The following is a 13,414-nucleotide window of genomic DNA, read 5'->3' as shown; positions in this document are numbered from 1 at the left end:
TGATCTCGAAAGGCGCTTTGCCCGTAGAAGTATGTACAGTATTATTGTAGGCATACTCTACTAGCGGTAAATACTTTTCCCATTGTGAGCGTTGATCTACTTCGGTAACATAAGTCTTGAGTAGATCGAGTATTGTAAGATTGGCTATCTCACTTTGGCCATCCGTTTGTGGGTGATAGGCCGAAGAGAAATTCAATCTTGTTCCTAGATTTTCAAAGAGACCTTTCGAGAAATTACTGGTCAGTCTAGGATCTCTATCTGACATAAAATCTAATATCTAACTAACCCAAATGATTTTCTCATATTAAATTGATCACTTAATGTGGGAGAATAAACGGGAACAAGTGTTAAGATATAGGTATGTGCTTTTAGATCTATCTCAACACGGGGCCAATGTAAAGGGGCCCAAAAGGGAGATGGTCTATCAAAGAGCAAGGCTAACCAATGGAGCATAAGACCTTAGGGTTAGCTTCATTGAAGACCTCCAATAAATGTGTGTAAAAGTCCTTTTGACCTTAAGTAAGCTAGGGCTGAGCTTGAGGTGGGAACCCGGCCCAAGCTCGAGGTGCTTGTCCTGCTTGAGGTGCTTGTCATGCTTGAGGTGTTTTTCATGCTTGAGGTGCTTGATTAAGATGCTTGAGGTGCTTGACTGGCTCCATGCTTGAGGTGCTTGACTTGCTGCATGATTAAAGTACTTGAGGTGCCTTGAGAAGCTTGCCTGAGATGCTTGTGGGAACCCCCCCTAGTTCAAGTGCTTTGTCATGCTTGGTGAGTAAGGTGCTTGATCACCTAAAAGTCAAAAGCATTCCTACAAGAGGGGGGGCGAGCCCTTTTCCTAGGGCCTAGAGAGAGAACACCCACTCACACACACACAAGGGAAGCCCATCTTGAAGAGGCAGCAAGGACACATGTCAGGCCCCTACCCATGTTACCTTCATGTGTTGCTTAAAGCCTATTGGCTAGGCTTCAAAGGGGTCCAATGATAAATTACATGAATTATCTAATTGTTTTAGCATTTATCAAGTCCTCTCTCTCAAAGGGGAAAGGGGGACACTTGTCCCAAGGCTACCCATGTTGCTTGTAATGGCTCCTGCTTGTGATTGGCTAGGCCTGGAGGGGTCCAATGAGCTTCAGGCATGAGCTACAAGGGGGGGGTCGACCCAAGCAAGCTAGGGGGGTGCCTAGGGGGTATACTCACCCACACACACTCACAAGCACTCTCATTGTGTGATATGCAAAGTGCAAGAGCTCCCTCTCCAAGCAAGTAGAGGTTGAGAGCCTACACCAACACTCTTGGCTATGGAGTGCAAATCCAACCAAGAGCCATGCTTCAATGCTTAGGCTTGCCATCTCCTTCTTCTTCATTACTATGCTATTATGTATGCTAGCAACAAGAGTATGATAAGTGAGGAACTAATTCTTTCTCCTACGAAATGTTTCTTCTTCCTCTTCCCTACCCTCATTCCCTGCTAGCTCTCTCCACCTTCGAAGGTGTTTGAGGTCTTGGGACTGAGGCTTGGGATAGTTAAAGCTTTCTTCAAGTTTATGTTATGTTTGTGGTGCATGAAGCCTTCCATCTTCATGGCATCACCTAGGTCACAAGGAACACAAAGACTGTATTGTAACAAGTCTCTCTTTATGGGAGAAATCATAATACAAATGCCTATTGGAGGGGGGACCGGCTCCACATAAATCCGGTCCTCAATTGTTGTCATGTTCTCTAAACTCTCTCTCTTGCAAAAGTATTGTCTATGCCAAGTTAACTAATTGCTATGATTATGTTGCTATCTTCAATTATGTCTACCCGCTATGCTTGCTCACAAAATCATTTCTTGAAAGTACTCTCATTAAATTCCGCTATTCTCAAATTGAATAGGCAAATTCCATTACATTCTAAAATATCGAGAAAAACAAGGCACAAACAGGATAAAGAGACAATCATGACACGAGTTGAGTGGAAAAAGAAATATCAAGAGTTGAAAAAAGCTCTAAAGGAGATATATACGACCGAAATGGAAACCACGAAAGAGGATGGTAACGATGTAATGAGTGTTCCATCCCATTACAAAAAGTATACTCTCCAAGATCGAAAAATCATAGTTGAACAACCTGTTAGGGAATTATGAAAACATGGCGAGTCCTACGAAGGGCCTAAAAACGCTAAAAAGATAGACCTGGGTGAACCAGGGGAAGAGGCTGGACCTGCTTGCATTGCAAATGACCTAACCGAAGAAGAAGAAGAGCTTTTGCTAAGCTTACTCAAAGAATACCGGGATATCTTTGCTTGGTCTTATAAGTATCTCAAGGGTATTGATCCAAAAAACTGTCAACATACTATACCCATTATCTTTGCTTGGTCTTATAAGGATCTCAAGGGTATTGATCCAGAAATCTGTCAACATACTATACCCATGAGAGATGATGCGAAATCAAGTAGACAAAGGCCATACACATATAATGAAACATTTGCCAAGAAGATCAAAGAAGAGATTGAAAAACTAAAGGAAGCCAAATTCATTTACGAAATTGAACACACTAATTGGGTGTCTCCAATTGTGGTAGTACCCAAGAAGAATGGAAAATTATGAGTGTGTGTCAATTTTAAAAAAAGTGAATGCAGCTACCATTAGAGACAAATTTCCTCTTCCAATCACTGAGCATGTTTTAGAACGAGTTGCAGGAAAAGAAGCTTACAGGTTTTTAGATGGCTTTTCGGGATAGAATCAACTTTTGGTTGACCCACAAGATTAGCATAAAATTGCTTTTGCAACAGAATGGGATATTTTTGCCTATTGGGTTATGCCTTTTCGGTTAACTAATGCTCCAGCCACATTTCAAAGGTTGATGAGCCATGTAGGAAATTTAGAAGTATATATGGATTATCTACATGTACATTCATCAATCCGGACTGATCATTTTGAACACCTCAAAAAGGTATTCAAAAAATATAGACTTTATAGGATTTGCTTACATCCTGAAAAGTGCACATTCATGGGTAGACAAGAAAAAATTCTTGGACATATAGTGTCTAAAAATGGCATAGCTACTGATATTGAAAAAATTCATGTCGTTGCTGATTTGCCTAGACCAACAATAGTCAAGGGGGTTCAAGCCTTCATGGGACATTGTGGATATTACAGACGGTTCATCTACATGTACGCTATAATTGCTAAACCCATGTATAGCTTGATTACACACTTCGAGTGGACCGAGGCATGTGAATAAGCCTTCACGAAGCTTAAGCAAGCTCTCACCTCAGCTCTAATAGTGAAAGCACCAGATTGGAATAAGATATTCCACATACATGTAGATGCTTCCAATTTTTCCATCTGTTGTATACTAGCTCAACCAAGAGACGGAAGAATTGACTTTCCTATTTCTTATGCTAGCCGACGATTGAACATGGCAGAAAAGAATTACACTACCACTGAAAGGGAAGGATTAGAAATGATCTATGCCATTAAAAAGTATTGACATTACCCATTATCCAACAAGTTTTGTGTTCTTTGTGGACCATCAAGATTTGTTGTACTTGGTCAACAAGCCATGCAGCATAGGAAAAATAGTGAGATGGTTCATCATTCTTCTGGAATTTGATTTCAGTGTGATTGTAAAAAAGGGCACTACACATCAAAGAGCAGATCATTTGTCAAGGAGTGTTTTTAGGAGAATCACCTAAAGGGGTAGACGATGATCTACCAGATGCCTATTGCTACCATATGCATGTGGTAGTGATGTGTGAACACACTAGGACCGCCGGGGCATTTTTTCCCTCTTTAGGAGGTTTTTCCCCCCCGAGCATTGTATATACGCCCATCACTCTAGGGCTATCGATCTTTCCATTTCACACTAAGTAATGCACTCTCTATTGTGTGCCTTGAGCTTCCTTCGAGCTGTGTGTGTTTCTCTGCAACCCTAATTCCAACAATTGGTATCAAAGCACGTTACGTAGTACTCCTGGGCTTAGTCGCCAGCTGCTCCAGCACCCACCTGGTCACTTTCTTCGATTACAGTGAGTTTTGGCGAGTGTTCGCAGGGCGACAAATATTTCAGGAGAGCTCGTCGAGCCTAGTCTGCTAAGATTTTTTACTCGGGCTCATTTCGGCCTCCGTTTCCACTACAGGTAGTACTGCACAGGCTATTTTGTCATTTTTTGCAAAATTTCTATCACTGCCGTTTTTTGCATAATAGCTGCCTTACAGTATTCTACAGTTTGCTATATAGTACGTGTTGTTCCCGCTTCTTTTCTCCTCTTTTTGGACAGTTTTCACATCAGGTGAAACATTTACCATGGCTGACAACAACACAAATGTGTTCAAGATGTTTGCTGTTGAGGACAGGTTGGATGGGGACAATTATCCTATTTGGGCTTACATGATGCAACATGTTCTTGTGTGAAAGGGCGTCTGGAATGTTGTGCAGGGCATTGATGTACGTTGTCGTGCCACTTCGCTTCCATGACAAGAAAATGAGCAAAGGAATGCCGATCAAGAGTATTTGAATCTTGCATGGTTAATCAGCAATGATAAGGGCTTGCTAACAAGCCAATTTTAAGCTGAAAGTGTGCCAGATGCGGCTCTAAAGGTCAGAAGATGTCTTGGTAATGCTAAACAGTGAGTATGATTGAAGTGGTCATAGCTGGGATTTTATTAATCCAAGTTGAAGTACTTAAAAAGCTCTACTTGCCTATCTTTACGGCTCGTCAATCGGAGCTACGGGTAAGAAGTTATGACAGGTTTAGGTTGAGTCAGTAGCAGATCTGTACCGGATTGGGCAACTGCAGCTAAGGGGGAAAAAATGAAATGAATGCGTCCGGCTGAAGTGCTCACTTTGTGGAGCGCGTCGGTCTTTTCAGATCGGTGATCAGATTTACAGTTGCCAAGTTATTGGCCGTTAAAGATTTACCAGGGGCCGGGTCCGTAGTAGTCTGGTCGGCTCGGTCGGAGTGCTATTTGGGAATTTTTGAGCTTTATCCAAGTTTTGGAATGCATGAACAGAAATTGCTTTGAGGAGTCTCGTGTTCGAAATGTCGTCTTTTGGAATGCAATGATTGCGGGGAAAGGCCAACACTGCCTTGGCCGGAATGTATACAAAATGTTGTGCTTGACAATGCCTTAACCGATATGTATGCCAAATGTGGTGCCGTTATGAAAGCACAAAAGGCTCTTGATGATATGAAATGACGTATTGTGGAGTGCATTGAGTAGAGAATTGTGACTTGCCGATGCCTTGGTTAATTTACATGCCAATCGGTGCCTTGGTTAAGTTGTTTGCCTAATGTGGTGCCCTTATGAAGGACGCCGGCCGCCCAAAGGTCCAAGGGCCATAAACCCAAAGGCCGCCTGCCCTTGGGGTGGGCACCCAAAACAAAAAGGGCTTTTTAGTTGAGTGTGGAAGAAAAAGGAAACAAGGAGGTTGTGGCGGCAGCGAGGAGGAAAACAGCGCAAGCAAAAAACGCACGCGCAGGCCAGGGAAGTTGTCAGATGACGCCGACAAAGAAGACAAAAATGTCTAGCACGCCAGGGCGCTCCAGTTTGGTGCTACTCGCGCCGGATTTGGTGGTAGCCCAGATCCGGCCCCGCCACATCATGGGGACGGTTTCTGCCACGTCAGCCACCCATTAGCGATGTCGCTAATGGGTAGGCTATTTTTAGAGACGGCGGCATGCAACCTAAAAAAAAATGTCGTGTGATTTGCTGAGCTTCTTCATCTCATCAGCTTGGGGGGAGCCTCCTCATAATTCCCTTAAGCTCTTCATAATCGGAAAACTCCTTAAGCTCTTCTCCTTCTCCTCATTATAAGCTTAAGCTCGGAAGCTCGGCCTCATGCCTTCAAAGTCTCAAGCTCATCATAAACGGGCAATCTTAAGCTCTTTTTAACCTCTCTTAATCTAATCTATCATCATAAACTAAGCCTAATCGAGTTTTTATCTCCTAAACCGAGCCTTCTAAGCTTTCATTACCCGAGTCATAAGCTCTCTTAAGCCATCTTGTAACATTTAATGGCCTAATAACTTGTGTGTAGTGGAAATGAGCATGAACATAGTGGGCATTTCATTAGAATAGATTCCTAATGTGAATTACAAGAGTGCTTGGGTGGAGAGAGCAACAAAAAGCATAACACCTAGTTAGATAGCATCGACAATATTTTCAAAAGAGAGAGAAATTAAGCTAATGACAACAGTTGAGGACCGGATTTGCATGGAGCCGGTCCCCCCTCCAAAAGGCTTTGTATTATGGTTTCTCCCATCAAGAGAGACATTGTACAATACAATTCTTTGTGTTCCTTCAAGACTAGTTAGTGCAATGAAGATGAAAGCTTCACGCACTAAGCAAAACACTTAGCAAACACAACATTAATTATCCCCGGTCTCAGACCCAAGACCTCACACACCTTCGAAGATGGTGAGAGCTTACATAATCACTCATATTAGCATAGCTTAGCTTAGTAATTAGCTTGGTAGAGGAGATGAGCATGCATTGAAGCTTGGCTCTTGGTTGGATTTGCATCCACATGCCAAGAGTGTGTTGATGTAAGCTTCTATCTCACAAGCTTGGAGTAGGTGATGAGCTCTCCATTAAAGCTTGGGAAGAGATAGTCTTCTTTGCTTCACACATAGACTGTGTGTGAGTGTGTGAGTGATAATGCCTTGCAAAAATCAGCCCCCTCTCTCTCTCTTGGGCGAGCCCTTTTGCTATTTGCTCTTGCTGAGCCCTCATTGGCTCTCCCCAAGTCAAGCCAATGACTATTAAGCAGCATAAGTGATAGCCTTCTGACATGTGTCCCCCTTTCCCCTTTTGTGAGAGCTTTAGGTAATTAAATAATTAAACTAAACTCTCATTGGACCCCTTTGCCTCCTGGCCAATAGGAATCAGGCAAGCCATTGGGCTCCTAAATGCTCATTGGACCCCTTGTGAGACTGCCCAATAGTCTTCTAGGAGACTTAATTCTCATTGGTTTCTTTTATTAAATGTTTTAAATTAATTAAACTAGATTTACTCTCGCTTAATTCTCATTGGTCCACTTCAAGGGTCATCCAATAGAAACTGGGCACACCTTGTGGGCATCTGGCCTAGGGAGCTGACATGTGTCCCTCATTCCCTTTGTGTAAAGGGAGCCTGTGTGTGTGTATGGCTTTCTCTCTCATCCCCTAGAAGAAGGGCTCGCCCCCTCCCATGTAGGGATATGTGTTGACTTTGGAGAGCACACAAAGCATCCAATTCCCCCTAAGCTTTAACCCTTTGGACACAACCTTTGAATTTTGGAACCTTAGCATTTTGGAACCTTAGCATTTTGGAAGTCTTAATGGGCTGAACCTTAGGGTCTTTTTAGCCCATTGTTGCACATGGCTCTTTTGCAGATGGCCCCCCCTTTGGATCCCTATTTTCCCTCCTTTGGATCCCTACTGTGGCCAGTCTGCTAGCTTAACCAATATTCTAGCATTTTCTCCCCTGGCACTTCCCCACATTAAATGATCAGTTTAATATGAGAAAATCATTTAGGAGAATTAGATATTGATTATTATGACATTACCTCTCTCTTGAAATCATAGTCGTCCTCGACTATGGTGTAGAGAAGATAAAGCATATTCATGAGTCCTTTTCTTAGCGGGTAGAGGATCCCTATGTTACCCTACGACATCATTCCACAATGGATGACTAGTCCATTTGGCGCTTGAGAGCCTGAGGCTGCCGCAAGCATGTCTGCACATTAGTCCTATCAATCTTCCATAGTAGAATGACAAGCTCTACTTGGTGTTTGGCAGACGTCGTCTCCGCAAACTTGATCTAAGCATGCATACTACTTCATTTTTGTGCACAATAAAGAAAAAGAGAGTCTTATAAGACAAAAAACTTTGTTCATTTGTACATTTGCTTACTCTTGGGACGCATTGTAAGCATTGACAAGGTTTAGGTTATCCTTTAATTGTATGCCTTGCATCCATCTAGCATCTTCAAAAGGATAATTCTTAAACTTAATAAGATATCGTCGGATAGTCTTACCGCCTCTTAATACCTTGTCTTCATGTCGGAGAATGGACTCAGGCTGCAGCACCTCCTCTTGGTCCTCGATCTCCGCCGGGTCTTCAATAGTTGGTTCTTGAGGTGGCTCTCCTTTGTAAGGCTTTAATAGGCTCACATGGAAAGCATTGTGTATGAGCCAATGATTGGGCAACTTGAGTTGATAGGCCATCTCATTGATTGGCCTAAGAATCTGAAAGGGACCATAGTACCTTTTTGCTAGTTTAGCATAGTACTTTTGGTGGCCCGTAGGATTCTTGCCCGTCGTGTGCCTTAATTGAGCATTGGGAAACTTTAACAAGACCCAATCGTTTTTTTTAAAGGCTTGGGCTCTTCTGTGCTTATCAACAACAGCCTTTTGCCTTTGCTGTGAGATAGAGATAGCATCCTTAATCTTTTGGAAAGATTCTTGTAGGTCTCGGCTATACTCATCTGCAGCGAAGATCTTCCCATGTATCTTAAGTAGCAAGGGACTTTTTGATCTTCCCTCAATTACCTCGAAAGGTGCTTTTCCCGTGGAAGTATGTACAGTGCTATTGTAAGCATACTCCACTAAGGGTAAGTACTTCTCCCATTGGGATCTTTGATCTACTTCCGTTACATAGGCTTTTAGTAGATCGAGAATGGTTAGGTTAGCTATTTCACTTTGACCATCCGTTTGTGGATGATAGGCCGAAGAGAAGTTTAGCCTTGTCCCTAAATTCTCAAAGAGACCCTTCCAGAAATTACTGGTCATTCTAGGATCTCTATCTGACACTATGGACATTGGCAAGCCATGGTACTTGAAAATTTGTGAAATAAAGAGGGTTGCCATTTGATGGGCTTTGATAGTCTTTTTGACAGGTATAAAATGAGCTTGTTTACTGAACCTGTCTACTATCGTCCATATTCCCGTATTCCCATGGATAGACTTAGGCAATCCATGGATATGCTCTCCCATGGTGAATTAGGGATTGGCAAGGGTTGAAGCAATCCAAGTTGCTTCCCTCTATCAAATTTTGTCTTTTGGCATACCACACATTTAGAAACATACTCTTGTATGTTCACTTTCATGGTAGGCCAATAGAAATATGTTTCAATTCCCTTTAAGGTAGACTGAATCCCTCTATGCCCCACATAAGGTGGAGCATGAGATTCATACATTACTTTCTCACGTAGTGAGTTAGTAACGTATAGTCTATTGCCATAGAGAAGATAACCATCTTGTAAGGTAAATGGTTCTTCTTTCTTCCCTAATGCAAGGGCTGAAATCACATCTCTAAAATCGGGATCAATAGCGTACTCATCTATCATTGAAGATAGATCATTGTGAGTTGCTATGGAAATCGCATTCACTCTCGGCCGTCTTGAGAGTGCATCAGCTACTTGATTATGCTTGCCAGCAATGTGAGCAATATGAAAATGAAATTGCGAAAGAAAATTTGCCCACCTCATTTTTTTGTCGGAGAGCTTGGTCTGCATCATGAAGTACTTAAGACTTTGGTGATCCGTTCGCAGAATGAAAGGAGTTCCCAATAAATAGTGCTTCCATGAGTCTAAGGCATGTAGAACTGCAAGGAGTTCCTTTTCATATATGCCTAGAGCTTGCTCAACACGGTCGAGCCTTCGACTCTCATAGCCTATGGCATGCCCTTCTTCTCCAAGGCAATCACCACAAGCATCACATTGGACCTCAAATGGTTTTGAGAGATCCGGTAGTGTAAGCACAGGTTGAGAGATAAGCTTTTCTTTAAGCTTTTCGAAAGCATTGTTCTCCTTAGCAGACCATGTATACCTAACACTTTTCTTTGTTAGGTCATGTAATGGTCCCGCAATTTGTGAGAACTTTTCTATGAAGCGTCTATAGTATGCACACATACCTATAAAGCTTCTTAGTTCATGAAGATTCCTTGGTTGAGGCCATCCTTTTATTACCTCTAACTTTGATGGATCCATTTGGATGCCATCTTGAGAGATAATGTGACCTAAATACTGAATCTCTTGCAAGAAAAAATCACTTTTCTTTCGATTAACATAAAGTTTATTCTCTCTTAAAACTTGAAATATTACCTGGAGGTGTCGCTTGTGTTCCTCCAATGAATTAGAGTAGATGATAATATCATCAAAGAACACTCCAGTGAAGGTTCGATGAGGCCTGAACAGCTTCTCCATCAAGCGGTTGAATGTGCCTGGTGCATTGGTCAAGCCAAAAGGCATGACAATGTATTCGTCAACTTTTTAGGTCAATCCTAGTGAAGTAGGTCGATCCTTGTAGCTTATCAAATAGGTATTCTACCCATGGAACGGGAAACCTATTCTTGATAGTGATCCTATTTAGTGCTCTATAGTCGACACACATACGATATGTGCTGTCTTTCTTTTGCACTAATAGCATAGGTGAGCAAAATGGAGATGAGCTAGGCCTAACCATGCCCTTCTCAACTAACTCATGCACTTGCCACATAATCTCCTCTTGTTAAGCTTGAGAAACTCTATAAGGAGGTTTGTTGGGCAGTGAACTTCCTGGAAGAAGTTCAATTGCATGGTCATCATTACCTCGTTTAGGAGGTAAATGTCAAGCCGTGTGCATAGGTAACTGGAGCACTTGAGTCTTGCGGGGTTCACCAAACAAATTTTCATAATTGCATGCTTTGGAGATACGACCACTACGGTTCAAAGATTTGTGATGGGACCGCTACTAGATAATTGAGCTAGACTATTGATTTTATGATTTACACCTTCCTTTTGTTTCACATAGCTTTATCAACTACGTGAGTTGATGATAAGTACCTTAAGGTATTTATAGAAGATGCAGCTTGAAGACTGGTTGACACAGACCGGAGGCTGTGCAGGTTCAGAGGGGGTGAATGTCGTGCCGCTCTGCTCCCATGACAAGAAAATGAGCAAAGGAATCCCAATCAAGAGTATTTGAATCTTGCATGGTTAATCAGCAGTTATAAGGGCTTGCTAACAAGCCAATTTTAAGCTGAAAGTGTGCCAGATGTGGCTCTAAAGGTCAGAAGACGTCTTGGTAATGCTAAACAATGAGTATGCTTGAAGTGGTCATAGCTAGGATTTTATTAATCCAAGTTGAAGTACTCAAAAATCTCTACATGCATGTCTTTACGGCTCGTCAATCGGAGCTACAGGTAAGAAGTTATGACAGGTTTAAGCTGAGTCAGTACCGAATTGGGCAACTGCAGCTGAGGGGGCAAAAATGAAATAAATGCGTCGGGCTGAAGTGCTCACTTTGTGGAGCGCGTCGGTCTTTTCAGATCGGTGATTGGATTTATGGTTGCTAAGTTATTGGCCGTTAAAGATTTACCGAGGGTCGGTTCCGTACCAGTCTGGTCGGCTCGGTCGGAGTGTTATTTGGGAATTTTCGAGCTTTATCCAAGTTTTGGAATGCATGAACAGAAATTTCTTTGAGGAGTCTCCTGTTCGAAATGTCGTCTTTTGGAATGCAATGATTGCGGGGAAAGGCCAACACTGCCTTGGCCGGAACGTATACGAAATGCTGTGCTTGACAATGCCTTAGCCGATATGTATGCCAAATGTGGTGCCGTTATGAAAGCACAAAAGGCTCTTGATGAGCTCATCATCTGAAATGACGTATTGTGGAGTGCAGTGAGTAGAGAATTTCGAGTTGCCGGTGCCTTGGTTAATTTACATGCCAATCGGTGCCTTGGTTAAGTTGTTTGCCTAATGTGGTGCCCTTATGAAGGACGCCGGTCGCCCAAAGGTCCAAGGGCCATAAACCCAAAGGCCGCCTGCCCATGGGGTGGGCACCCAAAACAAAAAGGGTTTTTTAGTTGAGTGTGGAAGAAAAAGAAAACAAGGAGGTCGTGCCGGCAGCGAGGAGGAAAACAACGCAAGCAGAAAACGCACGCGCAGGCTAGGGAAGTTGTCGGATGACGCCGACGAAGAAGACAAAAATGCCTAGCATGCTAGGGCACTCCAGTTTGGTGCTACTCGCGCCAAATTTGGTGCTGGCCCAGATCCGGCCCCGCCACGTCATGGGGATGGTTCCTGCCACGTCAGCCACCCATTAGCGATGTCGCTAATGGGTAGGCTATTTTTAGAGACGGCGGCATGCAACCTAAAAAAAATGTCGTGTGATTTGTTGAGCTTCCTCATCTCATCATCTTGGGGGGAGCCTCCTCATAATTCCCTTAAGCTTTTAATAATCGGAAAACTCCTTAAGCTCTTCTCCTTCTCCTCATTTTAAGCTTAAGCTCGGAAGCTCGGAAGCTCGGCCTCATGCCTTCAAAGTCTCAAGCTCATCATAAACGGGTAATCTTAAGCTCTTTTTAACGTCTCTTAATCTAATCTGTCATCATAAACTAAGCCTAATCGAGTTTCTATCTCCTAAATCGAGCCTAATCTTCTAAGCTTTCATTACCCAAGTCATAAGCTCTCTTAAGCCATCTTAAACCTTCCCTAAGCCTCATTAGCAATTCGAAACTTGCTCGAAGCTTATTAGCTATTCGAATCGAGGAGCAGAAGGCAAAGTAAGCAGAATTTCATTAATTTCCTATTTAAGCACCTGATTTAAGCCAGATTTTCCTTGTAAGAGAATTTAAGCTTCCATTAGGGATTGATTAATCATGGATTCTGACGATTAACTGGAAATTAGGCAGACTGCTTGTTTTGAATACTGTTGTCGGTAATTGCATCTGCTACACCTTGTTTCCCGCACCTCTCACAGCCAGTGGCCCAGTGCCTTCCCGGCTCACCTTTCGCACAATTATCCCCCGACAACTTCCTGGTTCTGAGGATGCAGGCGATGTTGAGGATGTTGCAGGTCTTGCTGCAAGGATTGCTGCTATTAGAGTTGTTTTGCCTACGACAGAAAAATATCTTTGGGATGTAAAGGATGCATAGGCTCATGCATTGATTGCGTTGTCTGTGAAGCGCATCATTGTTCCTCACATTCATTCAGCAAAATCTGCAAAACAGGTTTGGGATGTTTTGGCTGGTCTTTATGCAAGTCGCAATGAGGCTAAAATTGCTTTGCTGCGTAAAGAGCTGGAGTCGAAGATTATGCATGAGGAAGATGATATGGACACTTTTCTTGTTGTTGTCAAGGATATCAATGAGAAACTTATTTCTGTAGGTGAAGTCATTTCAGACAGTTCCCTTGTGCAGACTGTCCTTGATGCCTTACCAGATTCCTACGAGACTTTTGCTAGTACTTGGAGACTGATGACCCAAGGAAATCCTAAAGTTGTCAAGTTTGATGCATTACGCACATTGCTGTTGCAAGAGTCACTTTCCAAAAAAAACAGGACTAGGGAGCGTGCAATTGAACAGGCTTTTATTGCTTCTCAAAGAAAGGGTGGAACAGCAATGCAGCCACTTCTTATGGTTCTGCTGCGAGTGGCAAAACTTCTGTTCCTTGATGCCTTACCAGA

Source organism: Adiantum capillus-veneris, chromosome 9, assembly GCF_014529385.1.
Source record: "Adiantum capillus-veneris isolate H3 chromosome 9, ASM1452938v2, whole genome shotgun sequence".
Taxonomy (NCBI): Eukaryota; Viridiplantae; Streptophyta; class Polypodiopsida; order Polypodiales; family Pteridaceae; genus Adiantum; species Adiantum capillus-veneris.
Note: the sequence above shows the minus strand (reverse complement) of the source record.